The following is a 22222-nucleotide window of genomic DNA, read 5'->3' as shown; positions in this document are numbered from 1 at the left end:
AAATTTCAAACTCCATAAGCTGTTAACAAGTTGTAAGTTTTGTTGTTGACATTTAGGAAAGTTACAGACTGGTAATAACTTTGTTTTGAATCTCAAAGCTATTAAATATTGCCATATCAAGAAACTAAGTTGTAGCAGCAGTGAGTGGATACTTTAGATATGAAATTCTAATCCTCATAATAAAAATAACCTGGACAGAATAAAGGGGGTTGGGAATTCAAACTCTGTTTAACATTCCTTATAGTTGCTACACAGGTTTGTACAGTGGTGGCATGCTTACTGTACTTAGCTTAAAATAGATAAAATATATTTGAAGAGGACAATGGTTATAAAGTATCCAACTTCAGTGTTTGGCCTATAGTGAGTATTCAATAAATAACAGCCACTATTATTTTCCTAAATTTTGTACAAGGGCAGAAGTTAAACCGGATATTCATAGCACTGCCTAAATGAGAGCTGCCCAGTGAGCTATTTAATTCCTCAACCAGGTTCTGATGTCATACAAATTTATGCCAGAAATCAAGTTCAGTTCCTGTGACATAATCTAGCCTTTTAAGTTTTTTGTTTGTTTGTGCTTGGTTTGGTTGTATTTTTTAGATTATCTTATTCTTTTTACGTCTGTACCTAGAATAATTTTCCCTTCACTTTGTGAACTCCTTGTCCACCATTAAGAACTAAAAGCTAGACCTTGCTTCCTCCAAAAAGCCTTTTCTTTATTCTTTTCTTGCCAACATGGAGGGAAGGTACCCCTGCTTTTTCATATTGTCTTGGCCACATCTTTACCCATCATAATTAGTCAACTGTGATATAATCCTTTGTTTTACTATATCCTCCCTATATTCTGTGTTGCTTAAGGGCAAGGACCTTAAATTTATATCCATAATGTCAGACATGTCAATTTCCTTTTAAGCAATATAATCATATTTCTATTTGAGTTGGAATTTTCCTGAACATTTGCTCAACATCTTTATCAAGATAAAGAATAAAAGATGAAATTCTGAGCATTTAATACCTGGCAAGCACCATGCTAAGGACCTTATTTGCAAGATCTCATTAAACTCCATCAAAAAGCCTACAGAAAAGACTGTATCTTAATCACTATTTTAAGGAAGGAGAAATTGAGTCTTGGACAGCAAAGGTAGCTGGCTAAAGAAGCAAACTCAGTAAATGGCAGAGTCATCGTTTACACCTATGTGTTCTGACCCCAAAGTCATACATTTAACCACTAAGTCATATTGCCTTCTATAAACTGTTCTATTTGCAACTCAAATCCTGTTTAAGGTCAACCATAGTGTGTATTAAAATACAAGCCTATACACATACACCACCACACACCTCCATGCATATCACATGCTAAAAAATAAGACAATACATAATAATAACACTAAAGATAACATGCAAAAAGTCTTTCAGGCAAGCATGACTAATCTCAGGACTTCTGAATTCTGTAGGCATCTCAAAATCTGAAGTAAGGTGAAAGATGATAATTGAGAAGGTTTCTGATGATGCTAACTTACCCTGATTTGATGGGAGGGGAAATCAACACACAGATAATCTAAAGGAACTCCAGATGGACTCCACCGGAGTGAATGAAGAGGCAGATTGATGGCAGATGAAAATTAACTCCGGAAAGAATGAAATAAAGTGTGGGTAAAACATCAGATCAGCTTTCCAGTGCAGCATTCTGGATTGTCTTTTAACCTCAGTATAAAAAGTCGGTTCATAGTATTTCACTGTCACAGGAGCCTAGTGTGAATTTAAGAGAGTAAATATTACAGAAGGATAACTTTCCCCATGTAACCTGCATCTGTCAACAGCTGGACTGTAAACTGACCAAATGTTCTATGGAGAAAATAGTTTGGAATTATTTTGGAGTTGCTTTGATGATGTTCTTCACTGTGAAAAACCAATTTTCAAAAAGCAAACAGGATGCTTAGCAGAATGCGAAAAAGGACAGATCCTAACACCATGCTGAAGCATTATATTTGATTTTAATGTGTGTGCCTTAAAGCCAGAACTGAAACAGTCCTGGAGTGAAAGTAAATAATCTTTTCCTATATAAAGAGCACTATCTGGACCAGAATCCAAGGACTTTAAAGAAGTACAGTGTGATATGTAGTCATGCATTTAGATTATATGAGATGAAAAAAAGTTACAATTGTCATTTCTGCTAATGGAAGCCACTGAGAAGTACTATTTTAATATTACCATGTACCACAGGGCAGGGGTAGCGAAGTTATGTTTCTATCTTGTGTCTATACAATTTTACAAAGCAAAAATTGGAGTCACAAGGAAGTAATGACAAAACAGTATACAAAAGGAAATTTTTCATCTCTGCAGGATATGATCAGCTTGGGGCAATCAATGTCAATGAAGGTCAGGATGCCAAATACTGTGGCTGGAGTTGTAAAGAAGCTGACTAATTTTCAGATCAACGATAACAATGACAATAGAATACCTAAGTGAGTAGTGCTCAAACCCAAACTCAAGATACAGGAAAATATCATATCTTAAGCAATATGTTATCATTAACATCATATTCATATTATATTCATATTATAACATATTATATGATGTTAATGATAATATCATATATTAAATAATATTATTTGTGATATGATGCTATTTGTTCCTATCTTGAGTTTGGTTTTGATCTTAAAAATACTTGTTTTAGCCTCCATTGATTGTTCTTAAACCGGAAATCTGAGCTATGGGCATTAGAAACCAAGCACAGTCTCACCCTGCCTGTATTAACAGTTTGTTTATTTGTTTGTTTGTTTTTTGCGATGGAGTCTCACTCTCTGGAGGGCAGTGGCATGATCCTCATTCACTGTAACCTCTGCCTCCTGGGTTCAAGCGATTCTCCTGTCTCAGCCTCCCAAGTAGCTGGGACTACAGGCATGCAGCATCATGCCTGGCTAATTTTTGTATTTTTAGTAAGGATGGGGTTTCACTGTATTGGTCAGGCTAGTCTTGAATTCCAGATCTCATGATCTGCCCGCCTCGCCCTCCCGAAGTGTCATTAACATCTTTAAAGGCAGATTATTTCAATTTAAGCATCAGAGAAATGACAGAGCATGGGACGTATCCATTTTCCTACTAATGCAAAGATGGTCTTTCCTTATTGTTGACAGACTTCTGTCAAGAATGGTCTTTCTTACTAGTAAAAATTTCATAATAGTTAAAGCCATTTAGGCTATGAACGTTTCAGAAGTAGTTAAGAATTCAAAGAGACTTATTTAAGAAAATAATATGGGGCTCATTTTATTTTTCACTACATATCAATTACTGATAAAATAATTTTATCAGTAATTATTTCTCTTTGGAATCATAATTTTAATATATACATGCAAATTTTAATACCCATGGAAAAGCGCTATTTGCTTTTTCTGCTTTTTCTAGATCTGAGTTTTGATATTGAAAGAAAGCTACTGAGAAAAGTAGTTACGGTAGACAGAATAATGTTCCCACCCACCCAAAGATATCTATGACCTAATTTGTGGGTGGATTACCTTCAATTGCAAAGGGGACTTTGTTGATATGATTACGTAAAAAGTCATGAGAGGGGAAGATCCTCTTAGATTATGTTAGTGCGTCTTATATAATCACAAGGGTCCTGATAAGAGAGAGGCAGAGGTTTCAGAGTCACAGGAGGACATATGACAAAAGCAGAGGTAAGACAAACACACACACACAGAGAAAGAGATTTGAAGAGGCTGTGCTGCCTACTTTAAAGCTAGATTAAACAATCATGAGGTCAAGAAATGGAGGTGTCCTCTAGAAGATGGAAAAATGCAAGGAAATGAATTCTCCCTTAGAGCCTCCAGAAGGAATACAGCACTGCCATCATTTTGAATTTAGGATTTCTGACCTCTAGAAAGGTAAGATAATAAATTTATGTTGTTTCAAGCCATCAAGTTTGTCGCAAATTTTACAGCAACAGTAATAAATAAATACAAACTATGGCACTGGTAGTGAGGTGCTTCTGTAAAAAACAAATAAAAACATAGAAGTGGCTTTGGAATTGGGCAATAGGAAAAAACTGAAAGAATTTTGGGGACAAAGACTGAAAAGTTTAGATTTCCTTAGACTTTTAGTGAAAATGTAGACAACTCTTCTAGGGAAGACCTAGATGATAGTGAGGAACATGGTAGAAAAATCTGTATTTTCTTACAGGATATTTAAATCATTGTAAATGAACTCTTGGTAGAAATACAAACTTTAAAAGTATCACTGATAGGGTCCAGAAGAAAAGAAGGAACATGTCATTGGAAACCGAAAGAAAGGGGATCCTTGTTACATAGTGGCAGAAAGCTTAGTTGAATTGTGTCCTACCAATACATGGAAAGCAGAACAGGTAACAATAACTTTGGATATTTACCTGAAGAGATTTCCAAGAAAAGTGTTGAAAGTATGGCCTTGTTTCTGATTGCTGTTTATAGTAAAATATGAGGAAAGAGACACATTGAGGGAAGAACTCTTAAGCAAAACCAGCACTACATAATTTTGGAAATTCTCAGTAGATCCAGATTTCAAAGGAGGCATGATTTTAGGACTTCTGAACTCCAGAACTGTAAAATAATAGAAGTGTGTTGTTTTATGCCATTAAATTGGTAGTAGTTTGTTATATCACCAAATGTTAACTAACACAGGGGTTAAAATAAGGAGCCTGGGTAAATGTAGAATGTAGTTATTTGAAAGGAAAACCTCTGAGAATTAGGATTAAGTTGATGAATCTCTTTGAGACTAACAGTCACTTACTCCTTCACTTATATAAGGAAAGATTAAATGTTATCTATAGTGCACATAATAGTTAACAAACCACCCTAAAATTTGGTGATTTAAACACCATGATGTATTAGTTTCTGTAAGTCTAAGCATCTCCTGGGAATTTTTGATGTGCTCACTCTTGCTTGGCAGTCAGCTGCAGACTGGTTGGATTCTAGTTGATCTAGTATGGCCTCAGCTGGGATGAGCTGTCTCTTTTCCACGTGGCATCTCCTCTTCTAGCAAGCTAGCCTGGCTTGTTCTCAAGAAAGTGGCAGTATTCCAGGAGAGAAAATAGACACGTGCATGGTTTCTCGAGTCCTAGACTCTGAAGTAGCATACTATCACTTTTACCTACCAAAGCAAGTCTCACAGCCAGTCCAGGGTCAGGAGAGACTCCATATCTTAAAGAGAAGAGCTGGAAAGCTCCATTGAAGGCATGGTTACTGAAATGAGTGGAAAAAATGGCAATATATTTGCATGAATCTACCGCTATGCTCAAGACAAAAACAATGATAATAACTCCTAAAATAGAAGTTAGGTCCAGGAACCTACAAAACATCAAAGTCCTTCAACTAATACCATAAACCCAGAGAAAAAGGGAGAGAAAGAGATAGGAAAAAAAAAAAAGGAGTAAGAGATTGATTCAGTGATAAATTCAGTGATTTTTTTTTTTTTTTGAGATGGAGTCTAACTCTGCCACCCATACCGTCTTAGCTTACTGCAACCTCCACCTCCCGTGTTCAAGTGATTCTTGTGCCTCCGCCTCCTGAGTAACTGAGATTACAGGTGTGCACCACCATGCCCAGCTACTTTTTGTATTTTTAGTACAGATGGGGTTTTGCCATATTGGCAAGGCTGGTCTCAAACTCCTGACCACAAGTGATCCTCCCACCTTGGCCATCCCAAAGTGCTGGGATTACAGATGTGATCCACTCTACCCAGACTGATTCAGTGATTGATTCATTGTAGAGCAGGAATGACAGACTACAAAGCTTGAGTGTTGGCCTCAATCACTTCTGGGAAAATAATGAAATTAAGGCAGAAATCAAGAAATTCTTTGAAACTAGTGAGAACAAAGACACAACATACCAGAATCTCTGGGACACAGCTAAAGCAGTATTAAGAGGAAAGTTTATAGCACTAAATGCCCACATCAAAAAGTTAGAAAGATCTCGAATTAACACTCTAACATCACAATTAGAGAAACAAGAGCAAACCAACCCCAAAGCTAGTAGAAGACAAGAAATAATCAAAATCACAGTTGAAGCGTAGGAAATTAAGATGCAAAAAACATAGAAAAGATCAACAAATCCATGAGTTTGTTCTTTGAAGGAAATAATAAGATAGACTGCTAGCTAGACTAACAAAGACAAAAAGAGAGAAGATATAAACACAATCAGAAACGACAAAGGGGACGTTACCACTGACTCAACAGAAATATAAAAAACTTCAGAGACTACTACGAACACCTCTATGCACAGAAGTGAGAAAACCTAGAAAAAAGTGGAAACATACAACCTCCTAAGATTAAACCAGAAAGAAATTGAATTCCTGAACAGACCAGTAATGAGGTCTGCAACTGAATCAGTAATAAAAAGCTTACTAAGCAGAAAAAGCCCAGGACCAGCCAGATTCACAGCCAAATTCTACCAGTTGTATAAAAAAGAGCTGGTACCTTTCCTGCTGAAACTAATCCAAAAATTGAGGAGGAAGTACTCCTCACTAACTCATCCTACGAGGGCAGCATAATCCTGATACCAAAACCTAGCAGAGACACAACAAAAACAAAAAACCTCAGGCCTATACCTTTGACTAACATAGTTGCAAAAATCCTCAACAAAATACCAACAAACTGAATCCAGCTGCACATCAAAAAGCTAGTCCACTATATTCAAGTAGGCTTTATTCCTGGGAGGCAAGGTTGCTTTAACATATGCAAATCAATAAATGTGATTCAACATATAAATAGAACTAAAACCAAAAACCACATGATTATCTCAATAGATGCAGAAAAGACTTTCAATAAAATTCAACATTACTTCATGTTAAATACCCCCAACAAACTAGGCATTGAAGGAACACATGTCAAAATATAATAAAAGAGCCATCTATGAAAAACCCACAGTCAACATCATACTGAATAGGCAAAAAACGGAAGAATTCCCCTTGAAAAATGGGATAAGAAAGGATGCCATCTCTCAACACTCCTTGTCGATATAGTACTGAAATCCCAGAGCAATCAGGCAAGAGAAAAAAATAAAAGGCATCAAATGGAAGAAAGAAAGTGAAACTATTCCTGTTTACAGATGATTCAATAACTAGAAAACCCCAGTCTTTGCTCCAAGCTGCTTAATCTGATACACAACTTCAAAGTTTCATGATAAAAAATCAAAATACAAAAAACAGTAGCATTCCAGTATATCAATAACATCCAAGCTGAGAGCCAAATCAAGAATGCAATTCCAATTATAATTGCCAGAAAAATAAAATATCTAGGACAACAGCTAACCAGGGAGGTGAAAGATCTCTGCAATGAATTACAAAACACTGCTCAAAGAAATCAGAGAGGACATCAACAAATGAAAAGGCATTACATATTCAGTGCTCTTCCTATCAAAGTACCAATAACATTCTTCACATAACAAGAAAAAACTATTTTAAAATTTATGTTGAACCAAAAAAAGAGTGCAAATAGCCAAGGCAATCTTAAGCTAAAAAAAAACAAAGCTGGAGGCATCATGTTACCTAACTGCAAACTATATTACAGGGTTACAGTAACAAAAACGGCATGGTACTGGTACAAAAACAGACACATAGCCCATTGGAATTGAATAAAGAGTGCAGAAATAATGCCACACACCTACAACCATCTGATCTTCAACAAAATTGACTAAAGCAATGGAGAAAGGATTCCCTATTCAACAAACGGTGCTGGGATAAATGGCTAGCCATATGTAGAAGAATGAAACTGGACCCATTCTTTACACCATATACAAAAATCAACTCGGGATGCATTAAAAATGTCAGTGTAAAACCTAAAACTATAAAAACTCTGGAAGATAACCAAGGCAATACTATTCTGGACATAGGCACTGGCAACGATTTCATAACAAAGATGTCAAAAGCATTTGAAACAAAAATATAAAATTGATAAATAGAATAAGCTAAAGAGCTTCTGCACAGCAAAATAAGCTATCAACGGAGTAAAGAGACAACCTGTAGAATGGAAGAAAATATTTGCAAACTATGCATCTAACCAAGGTCTAATATCCAGAATCTATAAGGAACTTAAACAAACTTATAAGCAAAAAACAACTCCATTAAAAAGTGGGCAAAGGATACGAACAGACACTTTTCAAAAGGCATAGACAAGGCAAACAAGTATACAAAAAAAAGTTCCACATTGCTAATCATTAGAGAAATGCAAATCTAAACCACAATGATATATTATCTCATACCAGTCAGAATGGCCATTATTAAAAAGTCAAAAAATAACAGATGCTGACGAGGTCTTGGAGAAAAGGAAGTGCTTATACACTGCTGGTGGGAATGTAAATTAGTTCAGTCTTTCTGGAAAGCAGTTTGGCAATTTCTCCAAAAACTTAGAATTACCATTCAACCCAGCAATCCCGTTATTGAGTATATACCCAAAGGAATCTAAATCATTCTATGGTAAATATATATGCATGCTTATGTTCACTGTAGCACTGTTCCCAATAGCAAAGACAAAGAATCAATAGAATTGCCCCAAATGTCCATCAACAGTAGACTGGACCAAGAAAATGTAGCACATATACACCATGGAATACTATGCAGCCACTACAAATAATGAGATCATGTGCTTTGCAGCAACCTGGATGTAACTGCAGGCCATTACCCTAAGCAAACACGGGAACAGAAAAAATTTTAAAAACTGGAGTGTTACTCCTATACTGACTGGGAATCAGTCACTGATACATGTTTTACTACTGCTGGGTGCCTTTTCCGTTGCCAGAAAGACAAAACTGCCTGGTCATCAACAGCATCTGGTAATTCCGCAAATAATCTTCTGATATATTATTATTATTAGGTTTAGTTTGAGTATATTAAGTAATCTCTCTTTTAAAAAGAATTAACCTATATAATAAACTCTTAAACAGAAAAAATATGCAATTCGCCAGAAAATCAACTGAAATTGAACAGAAATTTCAAATAAGAGCCACCATATTACATTTTTAATTTCTAGAAACAATATTACACTGTATTGCAGAACAATAAGTACCTAAGTGGCATCACAAAATGCCTTAATAGAGAAATTTCTGAAAGATTAGAAACATTTTTACCCAAAGGAGAAATTTGATAACTCATATCTTCCAATCACCATGATTTCACCAAGAATAATTCAAAATCTGTTGGCTAGATCAACACCAACAGACAAGATTCAAAAGATGCTTCAGAATCTACCATGGTTCAATAGCTGAGTTCTACCTAAATCAATACCAATATTAGTTATATTTTTCCAGACCCAAAAATACTTTTTGTAAGCTGAGCTAAAATTATTATTGCCTAACAATAAATACTTCCATCTGCCTGCACTTAATAATATGAAAGTTACTTGTTTAATGAAGGTTATCCAACTTAGTCTTCATTTAACGAAGGTTATCCAACTTAATCTTCATTACAACACATGATGTGAGCATTATTGTCTCATTTCAAAGTGATTAAACAATTTATGTATGGTTATACCACAGCTAAGATGTAGGGTTGGGATTCAATCTAAAGTCAAAGGAAGTAGTCTGTCAGCTTCCCCATGCTGCCTCCTACGCCTGTGCAAATGTGAAAGTGATATACTAAAGAGTAAAACCCAAGGATTAAAGGCAAAAATATGCACTTAATAGTAATACCTAGAAGCTTTCTAGTGCCACAGTCATTAATGGAGTTCACCAAATCTCTATGAATCCCTACACCCTGGGCACATGTTAGATTTGCACTCTTTTCTTGCATGGTGGGATAGGGTCAAGTGGTAGATCTGGCTACTGAGGGGAGAGAAGTGACATGTGAATTAGTTTCCTGGTGAAAGAATGGCCAAAATCTTTTTTCCTCCTGGCAGTAATCAGCAAAGTTAAACATGGTAGATGCTCCATCAGCCTGAGTTCTGGACCGACTAAGCTGGAAACAATAGGAAAGTCCCTGCTTGCCCATGATAGATAGGTAGTGTTAGCCAGAAATAAATTGTTGATTTAAGCCTCTAATATTTAGGGTTGTTGACTACAGAAGCATGATCTATCATATCCTGATATTCATGATGTTCATTTCTCTCCAAGAGAAGACCTTTTGTAGGTTGTACCAAATCCATATATTACTCTACCTATAAGAAGTAACTAACCTCAGCATTGCAACAAATCACAGGGAAGGCTAAACCATATATGTCCAAAAAGCAGAACTGACTTTTATCTGGACATAAATAGAATGAGAAGACATTTCCAGGTAATAAAAATATAGTAAATATGATTGTGTTTCTCATATTAGGGAGTTTCAGGGTTTTTTTTTGTTGTTGTTTTTGAGATGGAGTCTCGCTCTGTTGCCCAGGCTGGAGTGCAGTGGCGTGATCTCAGCTCACTGCAACCTTTACCTCCCAGGTTCAAGCAATTCTCATTCTTCAGCCTCCGGAGTAGCTGGGATTATAGGCGTGAGCCACTGCACCTGGCCGACTTTCGGTTATTGTTAAAATTAATTTCCAATCTATCACAGACCCAACACATTATCTCACTATGTGAGTTTATATGATCACACCGGTTCGTAGCTAGAGATCATGATGACTAGTTCATAGCTAGTGACTCTATGACTCACCACATGAATTTGACAACACCTCAAGCTGTTTGATGAGACATGCTTAGATGCTGTGACATTACAAAATTGTTATTAACATTTCTAAAAGCTTATTTTTAATTTCTATACCTATTTTGTTAAAGACCAGTAATCAAATGATTGTGGTCATTCACCAGTTTAGGAAATCATACTTTGAGTAGCACTGCTGAACATAACCAAACTTCCTTGGCTTGTGTTTAAAGTAAACTTTTCATTTGGGTAACCAGAAACTCAGGATTTTCCATAACTGGTTAACATAACTGATATAAACACTGTGTTGAATATTATGGGGTAACAACAACATAAACACCCTGAAAAGTATTAGCAAAACTTTGGAGATGAAATGAGCAATCTGTATGCTGAAGATCACAAATATTTCCCTTAGCCATAATTATGAAGCATTTTACTAATTCCTAATGGGAAAGAATTAATAGTTAAGGTAAAAAACAGCTTGTATATGATGTATAGTTCATTGTATAGAAAACACTCTTACAGACAGAGTAAACTACACATAGTTCTTACTCCCTAGGCTAGGCCTGGTCTTCTTAGGTATTCTTTTGTGGTCTTAAAAAACAATTGCTATAGAGATACTAAATACATTGTATAGATAATCCTGGACAGTGGACTCTAGATTGACAGTTGTCATTAGAGTTCTGGTACCCAGTTTGAGGAGACAGAGCAAAAACAACTTAGAAAGTTGCCTTAGCATAGTTTATTCCTATTTAAGCTCTCTACACCTTATAATCTTTATTTTTAAATTGGTATGTACATACATACATATATAACATCTATGTATGTATACTAGGGTTTCCCAACCTTCGTATTATTGACATTTCAGGCCAGTAATCCTTTGCTATGGGAGCTATTCTATTGATTGTAGGATATTTAAAAGCTCCCCCGGGACTCTACCCACTGGATACCAGTATCATGGCCCCAGTTGTGACAACCAATATCCACTGAGATATTGCCAAGCGTCCTATGGAAGATTGCTACCATTTGAAAATTACTGTTATATATAATATATATTATATATGGTAATATACTATGAATTTTAATAATTTTATTGATTTCTTGGGAAAACATGCATAAATCCATTAAGATTAGAAAGCAGACACTTTTTTTAAGAAAGCAGAATGGATCAAGATATTTAGTCTCACTTTTTCAATATTTTATATTTTATACAAGTATTTTAAAGGTACATAGATCACATTCCGATTAAGATTTCAACACACAATATTAGGCAAAGGTCTCTGTCAAGCAAATTTCCAAATATCACTAAAAAATAAATGCTAGATATAAAATGTTTATTCAATGTAGATGGGAAGGGAAAAATAATGTCAAGACATGTGGGTTGCATATCTACATTCTAATATATGGAAAGACTAGTCAGAAGACATTTTTTAACTTTCCTCCCAGGACTAGAGGCACTGCACCTTTAAATGGAGCTAGCTGCAGTAACCTGCAGAACTCTCATGGAATGTGGAGTGTTCTGGGATTCTGTCTAGTCAGGCCTCTGGCAGGGCTGTGGCAGCTTTGTTTGTGGGCAGGCAGCCTCCTCACATTTCTGTTACTTTATCCTTAAGGAAGTTGCCATGGAGACTGGCATGGAGATGGCAGTTGGCCAGGCAAAGAGAGAGTTTTAAGTTGAAAAAAACAACACATTCACACACACTCAAGCTCTTACTCACACATACTCCCAAAATAAACACATCCTTGTGTGTACATAATCAACTTTAAAAAAATACACTTAGCGTCATTGCCTATTTGGGTAAATGGTTAAACCTTTGTTTCTTTTCTAACTTGACCCAAAAAACACCATCAGATAAAGAGCAGTTAATGAAGTAGGAAAATAGCACCTATTAAAAGTAATCCATCACAGCTCATGAACACCCAGCTAGTAGGCATCTGATTGCAAAATCTGTTTTCTTGGCAAAGGAGTCATGAGAAGGAAAACTAAAGTGATACAGTAAATGAAGAATTTCTTCATTTGGTGAAAACAAATGTGATTTGGTCAACTTAAATATTATCAAAAGTGGTCCAACATTTTATTTTATTTTCATAAACAAAATGTAAAAATAACACAGAGCTTTGAAGATTTGTTTTTTAATTTTGGGAGGGCAGCAGAATTGAAATCTTCTTTAGCATTCTGAAAAGCCTCAGATTTTATCCAATCTTTGTATATGGAGTACTTTCCACAGCAGCCTTCAAACTCAAGGTATTTGGTCAAAAACAATGATAAAATTCTGAAGTACATCTAGGTTGGTTAGAGAGAAATTCATGAAAGTCATAAATCCTTGAGAATTATCCCAAAACAGCATCAGAGATTTGAATGCTACTAGTGCATAAATTGCTTAGTGTTTACTTAGAAAACAAATCTCCATATGCAGTATGCACTTCATAAAACTAAAGCTTTCAATGTACTTTTATTTCAGCATGGACAATATGCAAGAAAGTATTGCTGTAATTCAGATTATTAGATTATGAACTGTACAAACAAGCATCAAACAGTAAAAGAAAATGGAAGGAAACGTTTTCAAAATGAAATGTTTCTTTCCGTTATGAAAGTAGTGTTGACAATCCAAAGATTTGTGTTTCCATATGTAACCAACTGAATAACACAACACTGACTATTGTGAATTTTATGTTCTTTTCCCCTCTCTCTTCAAAGGACAAATTGCCTTGGAGATATTGTTGAGTGGGCTTCTGCGTGCTCATGATAAGCCAACCCAAAATAGTTCACTTAAGGATTAAGTTGAAGCTTTGTTTTCAAGGTTTAGGGAACACTGCACAGCCTCACTTTATAATTACCACATGTATGACAAACCCTAGTGTTTTATAGTCCTTCTGATGACCAGCTGTGCATGGATTTTACATGGTCCTTTTGTCAGTATATAAATACAACCTGCTGAGGTTATGAGGAAACCACACGGTTATTAGTGTTGGTATGCACCATGAAAATGCTATTCAAATCAGCTTGTGGTTGACGTATTAGTTACTACATCAGAACCACTCATCTCTATTTCATCACTTCCCTGATGAATGACATAACACAACAAAAAAGTAGGAGTCTGCCTAGACAGATGTAATTTATCCAAACCGTCTGTTTCTATAACCCACAGAAGCAGATACTAAGTATTTTCCCCGCATATATGACCATGGAAAATGATTGCAATAACATGAAATGTTACCACAGTGTTAATGACAATCCACTATACTGAGAGAAAAATCGATTAAAATCAGTTTTATTTTTCTTTTAAGGTGAAAGGCATACATTGCAATAAAGAGGTGTTGGGCTTTTATAGAGCACAGAGTAAAAACGAAGTTTTCACTCTATGACATGACAATTCTAATTGTTTTCTTTCATAAATTTACATGTACATGATTATCAGCTTAATTTTCACAAAGCAGTCCTCAAAGGCATCTTGGAAAACATGTTTAGAAGTTCAGTTAAAACACCACCACCACTGCCATTACCACTCTCCCTCCTCTCATACCCATCTCTAACCTTTGGGCATCATTTTCAGCAGGAATGGATGTGAAGATGTTCAATAAGGGCTATGGCTTTTAACTTTTCACAATTGAAATGAACACTGTGCCTGAAAGTCTCCACTGACACATTAGACTTTGACATTCCTTCAATTAAAAGATTTACAAGTTAAAAGGCTTATGAAGTTAGTTAACTTAAAAGGTATGCTTTCCTTCCCTGACATAAGGCAAAAAAAAAAAAATGGATAGGCATTTTATCACAAATTATTTGGTTTATATAAATAGAAGCATTTTTTTCTAAAAGAGATGTTAAAACTGGAGTCATTTCAAAATGTATGTTTCCATTGAAAACCTTGGCCATCATTAGGATTAGGATGCTGGTTTGTGTTTGTTTTACTCATCCTCCTACTTACTCCATCTTTAAACATTTCTCCAGATTCTTGGGACCTCCATTTCTCCTGCCACCTCTATCCTCACCCCTTGAAACCAGATTGAAGTATTCTTTCATCAGGCCACATTCTACCATTTTGTCCTTTCTAATAAAACTTACCTGTCTTACATTTCATTCCTCTAGAGCTTTGCCCTCCATTATCTAAAATGGGGTCTAATTGTGTGGTCATGTAATCTAAACATGGCTAATAGCTGAGAATGAATTGGTTGGCTTGCTGTCCTGAGCCAACATAACTGCCAGGCACAGTAGGCGCAGTGTTGAGGGGCTACAATACTGCCAGGAACCTACAAAAAAACTTTTATCTTTTTAATTAGAAGGAAAAAATGAAATTTTAGGTCACAATAAGTGTTTTATTACATATTATCAGTACATTTGTCTTCATAACAACAGACCCTTAAAATATAATTTTTAAGTTTTTATGGACGAAGAGCCCCATGAAGGCAAAAGTACCTGTGACCCACAAATTTATAATGCAGGACTGTTACTATCTGTGACTTATGCCACTTGATTGGAAATCCTCATTTATTAATTCCTCTATTTTATGCCATATGTTTCTAATCATTTTCAAATAACTTTTATGGTATGCAAACTGTTTTCAGAAAGAGAAAAAATTCTGAGAGAAATATCTTGAGGAAGTCTTTTTAAAATGACTTTTTTTCAATAACTTTAGAAGTACAAGTTTTTTTTTGCTATGTGGATGAATTGTACAGTAGTGAAATCTGGGATTTTAGTGTACCCATCACCCAAGTAGTATATATTGTATTCCAACAGGTAGTTTTTCATCCCTCACCCCCTCTTTCTCAGTTTCCAATGTTCATTATACCTCTCTGTCTACCTTTGCATGCCCATAGCATTCTCACTTACAAGTGAGAACATATGGTATTTGGTTTTTCATTCCTGAGTTACTTTACTTAAAATAATGACCTCCGGTTCCATCCAGGTTGCTGCAAAAGACATTATTTCATTCTTTTTATAACTGAGTAGTATTCCATGACATAAATATATACCACATTTTCCTTACCCACTCTTTGGTTGATGGGCATTTAGGTTGATTCTATATCTTTGCAATTGTGAATTGTGTTGTGAGAAGCATGCATGCAGGTGTCTTTTTTTAATATAATGATTTTTTTCTTGCCTAAAGAGATAGCCAGTAGTAGGTTGCTGGATCAAATGGGAGATTTACCTTTAGTTCTCTGAGAAGTCTCCATACTGTTCTCCATAGAGATTGTACTAAGTTACATTCCCACCAGCAGTGTTAGCACTCCCTTTTCACCATACCTGTGCTAACATCTATTGTTTTTTGACTTTTTAATAATGGCCATTGTGGCTAGGGTAAGGTAGTATCTCATTGTGGTTTTAATTTCCATTTCCCTGATGATTAGTGATATTGAGCATTTTTTTCATAATTTTGTTGGCCATTTGTACATTTTCTTTTGAGAAATGTCTGTCATTTGCCAACTTTTTTATTTTTGTATTTTTTTATTTCAGTAGGTTTTTTGGGAACAGGTGCTTTGGTTACATAAAAAAGTTCTTTAGTGGTGATTTCTGAGATTTTGGTGCACCCATCACTTGAGCAGTATACACTGTAACCAATGTATAGTCTTTCATCCCTCTCCCCACTCCCACCCTCCCAAATTCCCAAGGTCCTCTGTATCATTCTTATGTCTTTGTGGCCTCATAGCTTAGCTCCCACTTATGAGTCAGAACATACAATGTTTGGTTTTCCACTCCTGAGTTACTTTACTTAGAATAATGGTCTCCAATTCCAACCAGGTTGCTGTGAATGTCATTATTTCATTCCTTTTCATGGCTGAGTAGTATTCTATGATATATATATATATATATATATATATATACATTTTCTTTATCTATTCATTGATTGATGGCCATTTGAGCTGGTTCCATGTTTTTACAATTACAAATTGTGCTGCTCTAAACATGTATAAGTATCTTTTTCAAATTATGACTTCTTTTTCTCTGGGTAGATACCCAGCAGTGAGAATACTGGATCAAATGGTAGATCTACTTTTAGTTCTTTAACGAATCACTACACTGTTTTCCATAGTGGTTATACTAGTTTACCTAAAAGTGTTCCCTTTTCATCATGACCACACCAACATCTATTCTTTTCTGATTTTTTTACTATGGCTATTCTTGCAGGAATGCGGTGGTATCGCATTGTGGTTTTGATTTGTATTTCACTGATAAGTAGTGATGTTGAGCATTTTTTCATATGTTTTTTGGCCATTTGTATATCTACTTTTGAGAATTGTCTATACATGTCCCTAGCCCACTTTTTGATGGGATTCTTTGTTTTTTCTTGCTGATTTGTTTGAGTTCCTTATAGATTCTGTATATTAGTCCTTTGTCAGATGTACAGATTGTGAAGTTTTTCTCCCACTCTGTGGGTTGTCTGTTTACTCTGCCCACTTTCACCATTTATTTTCACTGTAGTACTGGAAATCCTAACTAGAGCAATCAGACAAGAGAAAGAAATAAAGGGCACCCAGTCAAACTGTCACTGTTTGCTGATGACATGATTGTATACCTGGAGATATCCTAAAGATTCATCCAAAAAGCTCCCAGAACTGGTACATGAATTTAGCAAAGTTTCAGGATACAAAATTAACATACACAAATCAGTAGCTCTGCTATACACCAACAGCGATCAAGCTGAGAATCAAATCAGCTTTATTTCTTTTGCTGTGCAGAAGCTTTTTAGTTTAAGTCACATCTATTTATCTTTGCTTTTGTTGCATTTGCTTTTGGGTTCTTCGTCATGAAGTCTTTGCCTAAGTCAAAGTCTAGAAGGGTTTTCCAATGTTATATTCTAGAATTTTTATTGTTTCAGGTCTTAGATTTAAGCCTTTGATCCATCATCAGTTAATTTCTGTGTAGGGTGAGAGATGAAGATCCAGTTTCATTATTCTACTTGTGGCTTGCCAATTATCCCAGCACTATTTGTTGAAGAGGACGCCTTTTCCCCACTTTATGCTTTTGTTTGCTTTGTTGAAGATCAGTTGACTGTAAGTATTTAGTTCTGGGTTCTCTATTCCATTCCATTGGTCAATATGCCTATTTTTATACCGATACCATTCTGTTTTGGTGTTTATGGCCTTATCATATAGTTTGAAGTCGGGTAATGTAATGCTTCCAGATTTGTTTTCTTTGCTTAATCTTGCTTCGGCTGTGCAGGCTCTTTTTTGGTTCTACACGAATTTTAGGATTGCTTTTTCTAGTTCTGTGAAGAATGATGGTGATATTTTGATGGAAATTGTATTGATTTGTAGATTGCTTTTGGCAGCATGGTCATTTTCACAATATTGCTTCTACCAATCCATGAGCATGAGATGTATTTCCATTTGTTTGTGTCATCTATGATTTCTTTCAACAGTGTTTTGTAATTTTCCTCGTAGAAGTCTTTTACCTCCTTGGTTAGCTATATTCCTAAGTTTTTTTGTTTGTTTGTTTTTGCTGTTGTTGTTTTTTGTTTTTGTTTTTGTTTGCAGCTATCGTTAAAGGGGTTGAGTTCTTGATTTGATTCTCAGCTTGATCGCTGTTGGTGTATAGCAGAGCTACTGATTTGTGTACGTTAATTTTGTATCCTGAAACTTTGCTAAATTCATTTGCCAGTTCTGGGAGCTTTTTGGATGAATCTTTAGGATATTTCCAGGTATACAATCATGTCATCAGCAAACAGTGACAGTTTGACTGAGTGCCCTTTATTTCTTTTTCTTGTCTGATTGCTCTAGTTAGAATTTCCAGTACTACAGTAAAAATAAATGGTGAAAGTGGGCATCCTTGTCTTGTTCCAGTTCTCAGAGGGAAGGCTTCCAACTTTTCCCCAATCAGTACAATGTGGGCTGCGGGTTTGTCATAGATGCCTTTTATTAGTTTAAGGTATGTCTCTTCTATGCCTATTTTGCTGATGGTTTTAATCATAAAGGAATGCTGGATTTTGTCAAATGCTTTTTCTGTGTCTATTGAGATGGTCATGTGGTTTTTGTTTTCAATTCTGTTTATGTGGTGTATCACATTTATTCACTTGCATATGTTAAACCATCCCTGCATCCCTGGTATGAAACCTATTTGATCATAATGGATTATCTTTCTGATATGTTGTTGGATTTGGTTAGCAAGTATTTTGTTCAGAATTTTAGCATGTATGTTTATCAGGGATATTGGTCTAGTAGTTTTCTTTTTTTGTTATGTCCTTTCATGGTTTTGGTATTCATAGGATGGTTTAGGGAGGATTCCCTCTTTCGCTCTTTTGGAATAGTGTCAATATGATTGCTACCAATTTTTCTTTGGATGTCTGGTCAAATTCAGTTGTGAATCCTTCTGGTCCTGGATTTTTTTTGTTGTTTTTGTTGGTTACTTTTAAATTACCATTTCAATCTTGGTGCTTGTTATTGGTCTGTTCAGAATTTCTATTTGTTCCTGGTTTAATCTAGGAGAGTTGTATATTTCTAGAAATTTACCCACCTCCTCTGAGTTTTCTAGTTTATGCACGCAAAGGTGTTCATAGTAGCCTTGAATGATCTTTTGTATTTCTGTGGTATTGGTTGTAATATTTCCTGTTCCATTTCTAATTGAGCTTATTTGGATCTTCTCTCTTCTTTTCATAGTTAATCTTGCTAATGGTCTATAAATTTTATTTATCTATTCAAAAAACCAGCTTTTTGTTTCATTTATCTTTTGTATTTTTTTGTTTTGTTTTGTTTCAATTTCATTTGGTTCTCCTCTGATCTTGGTTATTTCTCTTCTGCTGCTGGGTTTATTGCTTCCTTGATTGGCTTAATAATCGACCTCTGAATTCTTTTTCTGGCAATTCAGAGATTTCATCTTAGTTTGAATCCATTGCTGGTGAGCTAGTGTGATCTTTTGGGGTTGTTAAAAAAGCTTATTTTGTCATTTAACCAGAATTGTTTTTCCGGTTCCTTCCCATTGGGGTAGACTATATCAGATTCTTTTGTCCCACGGGGGTGCTTTCTTGATGTGGTACTCTCCCCTCTCCCCTAGGGATGGGGCTTCCTGAGCTGAACTGCAGTGATTACTATTTCTCTTCTGGATCTAGCCACCCAGAGGAGCTACCAGGCTCTGAGCTAGGACTGGAGAGTGTCTGCAAAGAGTCCTGTGATGTGATCCATCTTCAGGTCTCTCAGCCATCGACACCAGCACCTACTCTGGTGGAGGTATCAAAGGAGTGAAGTAAACTCTGTCAGAGTCCTTGGTTGTATTTCTGTTATGTACACAGGTTTTGTGCTGGTTGGCTTCTAATCAGGAGGTGGCGCTTTCAAGAGCTTATTAGCTGTAGTTGTACAGGGAGGATACAAACTTGCCCTAGGGTCACATTTGGATAAGTATTCAAGTTTCTCAGGTGGTGGTCAGGGCCACAGGGCTCCTAAGAGATTATTTCCTTTGTCTTCGGCTACCCAGGCAAGTAGACAAAGACCATCAGGTGGGGGCAGGGTTAGGTGTATCTGAGCTCAGACTCTCCCTGGGTGGGGTTTATTGTGGCTGCTCTGGGGGTTGGGGGTGTGGTTCCCAGGCCAACGGAGTTATGTTCCCAGGGGATTATGGCTGCCTCCGCTGCATCACACAGGTATCCAGGGAAGGTGGGGGGAAAGCCAGCAGCCACAGGCCTCATTTAGCTCCCAAGCAGCCTACAGCCTTTTGAAAGGCCAGTCTTACTCTCCCAACAGCACTGAGTTTATTCCCAGGCAGCCAGTGAGCAGGGCTGTGAATTTGCCCCAGGCTACAAGCCACCTAGTTGAGAAAGCAAGCTGACTCACAGTTCCTTGGCTGTCCAATGGAGCCTGCAGTGGCAATCCACCTCCTTCAAAGGGTCTGTGGCTTCTCTTGGCTTTCCTGGTATGTTCCTGTGGTAGTTCATGGAGAAAATGTTCATGATGTAAGTCTCTACATGCTGCTCTGTCCATGTAAGTGGGAGCTACAAGTTAGTCCTGCAGCCTGTTAAAGCAAACTAAATATGGCCTGAGAAGGACTCCATATTTCTATATTTGAGTCCTTGTGGATAAACTGTAACCTAGCTTAATAGTCAGACAAAATTGAAAACCTAACTTACTTATATGCACCCATAACAATAGCTGAGTGTTGGCCAATCCAAGTGGCCATACTTCAACCACTCATAGACTGCTGAGTGTTCAAACTGCATTCAAAAAAGGCAAACACCAAGCTGTAACCAATCTCGCTGTTTCTGTACCTCACTTCTGATTCCTGTATGTCACTTTATCTTTTTTGTCTATAAATTTGTTCTGACCTCAAGGCACCTCTGGAGTCACTGTGAATCTGCTTGATTCTGGAGGCTGCCTAACTCACGAATCATTAATTGCTCAATTAAACTTCTTTAAATTTAATTCAGCTGAAGTTTTTCTTTTATCAGATGGTGTCAGAAGTGGGATCCCAAGCAGAGCTTCTAGGGACCCCCAGGAGTGCCGAGTGAACATGCAAGCTACCTTCAGGACCCACTTGTGTCCATGGATCTCTCAAAGCAGCTGAGGATTGTGGGTAAGCCCCTCTCAGATTTTGGAGCTCCATAGATTTGTGTTTTGAACTCTACAAGTTTCTTTGAGCAAATTTCTGATCCAAATTGGGTTTGGAGTCATCACACAAACTGGACTGGGTACAGGAACAGAGATTTGATCTGGGAATTAATTGGCTTTGATCCAGGTAGAGACCTCTTACATCTGACTGGGTCAGAAAGGAACTGGTAGTAAGCAGTAATATTGCAGGGGTTATAAAATTTGGCTTTTGAAAATTCACAGGGATTTTTGTGTTCTACCTCTTTGTTTCATTTTTCTTGTGTGCTTAGATAGGAAAAAAATTATTGGCTAAGTTAATCAAGAGAACCTGAGAGTAAAGCCAATATTTAGGTAAAAATGAGATCCTCAATTTCTGGAAAACTGATTTCTTTTTGGCTTATACTTTAGACCTGGGAGGCAATGAAGTCTTATAGAAATGGCAAAATCTTACTAAAGATAACTTACGGTGGAATATTCCAAAGGAACAACAGTGCACTGAAGTACATTTAAAAATGAGCGCTCTCGGTAAAGTCCCTTTCAACTAAGAACAGGTTTGGCACTACAGGATGTTAAATGCTATTCTCTTTGGAATAATCTGCCTTGCACTCTCTGCTGACGGCTGTGGGTGACAGGATTAGGCATATACAGGATTGTGGGTTATGGAGGGCTTTTTCCTCCCTGAAAGGGGAAATGAGAGCTGATGAGACTGCTGGAAAAAATCGCTTTGCTACCGAGAAGCAGCAACCTGAAATTACCAGCGTTGCTGCCATGGGTGGGCCTTTCTCTGGCCTCCCTGATCATTTCAGCTTCCCCATCCTGCCACAGATAATGTTTTTCTCTCTCTCCTTTCCCTTTCTTATCTTTTCTGTTACTCAGGGCAACCATCTTGTCCAGAGACCACGTATTGAAACTCCTAGACTGAGGTTGGATTAAAGATGATGGGGCCCCCAGTGCAAAAACATACCAAATTGTAAAGGCTATCAACACTATGAAGAAACTTCATCAACTAATGAGCAAAATGACCAGCTAACATCATAATGACAGGATCAAATTCACACATAACAATATTAGCCTTAAATGTAAATGGGCTAAAGGGCCCAGTTAAAAGACACAGACTGGCAAA

At 36.6% G+C, this 22222-nt stretch overlaps 1 protein-coding gene across 10 annotated transcripts in view; it reads right to left on the bottom strand.

The window, feature by feature from the left end:
- RBMS3 (RNA binding motif single stranded interacting protein 3) overlaps positions 1-22222 on the bottom strand; it is a 1471465-nt gene that overhangs the window by 963628 nt on the left and 485615 nt on the right. The gene's annotated exons all lie outside the window — the stretch shown is intronic.

This window comes from Pan troglodytes, chromosome 2, assembly GCF_028858775.2.
Source record: "Pan troglodytes isolate AG18354 chromosome 2, NHGRI_mPanTro3-v2.0_pri, whole genome shotgun sequence".
In the NCBI taxonomy this organism is placed as follows: domain Eukaryota; kingdom Metazoa; phylum Chordata; class Mammalia; order Primates; family Hominidae; genus Pan; species Pan troglodytes.
Note: the sequence above shows the minus strand (reverse complement) of the source record. Positions and strands in the feature narration are given on the sequence as shown.